The sequence below is a fragment of the Durio zibethinus genome, unplaced genomic scaffold (genome assembly GCF_047325235.1).
Source record: "Durio zibethinus cultivar Kanyao isolate XHJ-2024 unplaced genomic scaffold, ASM4732523v1 HiC_scaffold_203, whole genome shotgun sequence".
NCBI lineage: Eukaryota > Viridiplantae > Streptophyta > Magnoliopsida > Malvales > Malvaceae > Durio > Durio zibethinus.
In genome coordinates this window covers 1-2500 of record NW_028322826.1, presented here as the reverse complement: position 1 = coordinate 2500, position 2500 = coordinate 1, and positions in this window count along the sequence as shown.

The following is a 2500-nucleotide window of genomic DNA, read 5'->3' as shown; positions in this document are numbered from 1 at the left end:
AATCGTATACTGATTGGAGTTTTATCAATGAACTAAAAAGAATAAATTTAAGTAAGGAGTTTATAAAGAGAGTCGAATATTTAGATAAGGAATATTTATATAAGGAATCTTTTGATCTGGGCATACTTGAAAAAAGGACTCGATTTTCTAATTATGAAACTAATGAAGAAACTAATAATGAAACTAATAATGAAACTAATAATGAAACTAATAATGAAGAAACTACTACTGAAACTAATAATGAAACTAATAATGAAACTAATAATGAAACTAATAATGAAACTAATAATGAAACTAAAAGAAATAATGAAATTAAAAGAAATAATGAAACTAATAATGAAACTAATAATGAAACTAATAATGAAACTAAAAGAAATAATGAAACTAAAAGAAATAATGAAACTAAAAGAAATAATGAAACTAATAATGAAACTAATAATGAAACTAATAATGAAACTAAAATAAAATACTTGCCTAAAATATATGATCCTTTCTTGCAGGGACCCTACCGCGGAAGAATCAAAAAATTGTTTTCACCTTTAAGTGAAAAAACAAACACGGATCCGTTTTGGATAAATAAGATTCATGTTATACTTCTTGCTACTGATTATTACGAATTTGAACAGACAATAGATACACTCAAATCATTATCAACAGAAAAAGAACTTTCTTTATTGACAGAAACAGAAGATGAACAGACAATAGATACACTCAAATCATTATCAACAGAAAAAGAACTTTCTTTATTGACAGAAACAGAAGATGAACAGACAATAGATACACTCAAATCATTATCAACAGAAAAAGAACTTTCTTTATTGACAGAAACAGAAGATGAACAGACAATAGATTACACTCAAATCATTATCAACAGAAAAAGAACTTTCTTTATTGACAGAAACAGAAGATGAACAGACAATAGATACACTCAAATCATTATCAACAGAAAAAGAACTTTCTTTATTGACAGAAACAGAAGATGAACAGACAATAGATACACTCAAATCATTATCAACAGAAAAAGAACTTTCTTTATTGACAGAAACAGAAGATGAACAGGGAAATATCGATTCCGAGGATCGAGTCAAAATTTTGAAATTTTTATGCAATATAGTTATAACTAATCCCGACAATCAAACAATTATAAAAAAATCTAATGGAATAAAAGAAATAAGTAATGGAATAAAAGAAATAAGTAAAGAAGTTCCTCGATGGTCATACAAACTACTCGACATTTTCGAACAACACCATAGAGGAGGCGAGGAACACATGATAACAGATTATGCAATTCGTTCAAGAATCTTCCGGTACGCAATAGTTTTTTCTAAGGAGGAGTTAAAGGATGATTTTTTTCTACCAAACGATATAGAAAACGACCTATCTTTGATGGAATATTCGCCAGAACCGAATTTTCGTCGAGACATAATAAAAGGTGCCGTGCGTGCCCAAAGACGTAAAATAATTAATGGGGAACTGTTTCAATCAAATGTGCATTCCCCACTTTTTTTTGACAGAGTAGACAGCCTCTTCTTCAGAGTGTTCAGATCTTTGTATTCTGATATTTCTTGGCTGATAAAACTAATATCTCGAAATTGGATATGGAAAAACAAAGAATCACAAATTTCTGATTATACAGAAAATGAGGAGGACATAAGAGAAGAAGACGAAGAGATAAGAGAAAGCATAGAAAAGATACAAGAAAGAGACAAAGAGGAAGAAAAAAGAAGAGAAAGCATAGAAGAGATACAAAAAGGAGACAAAAAAGAGAAAGAAAAAAGAAGACAAGAGTCAGAGGCAGATGACTTCCTGCTGGACGCAGCAGAATTTTGGGATATCGTCTTTTTTGGTCAAGGACCAAGGGGCATCATGTTAATAGCCCAATCGATTTTTAGAAAATATATTCTATTACCTTCATTGATAATAGCTAAAAACATTGTCCGTATATTATTATTTCAAATTCCTGAGTGGTCCACGGATTTCAAGGGTTGGAAGCGAGAAATACATGTTAAATGCACTTATAATGGTCTTCAATTCTCCACAAAAGACTTTCCAAAAATTGGTTATCAGAAGGTATCCAGATCAAGATCCTATATCCTTTTCGCCTGAAACCTTGGCGCGGATCTAAACTGAAACCCTCTCATAAAGATCCAATGAAAAAAAAGCATAAAGATCCAATGAAAAAAAAGCATAAAGATCCAATGAAAAAAAAGAAAGTTAAAAAGAATGATTTTTGCTTTTTAACAGCTTGTGGACTGGAAAGTGACTTACCTTGCGGTCCTCCTCGAAGACGGCCTTCGTTTTTTCAGCCTATTTTTAACGAACTAGAAAAAAAAAGTGAAAAATGGAAAATTTTTAAAAAAGGAAAAAAATTGTTTCGAAAAGTCTCAGGAGAAACAAAAATTCCATTTGTAAAGGGAATAATAAAAAAACTTTCAAAAAGAAATCCAGTTTTGGAGTTGAGAGAAGAATTGGGCGAAACTAAAAAAGATTTGGGCGAAAC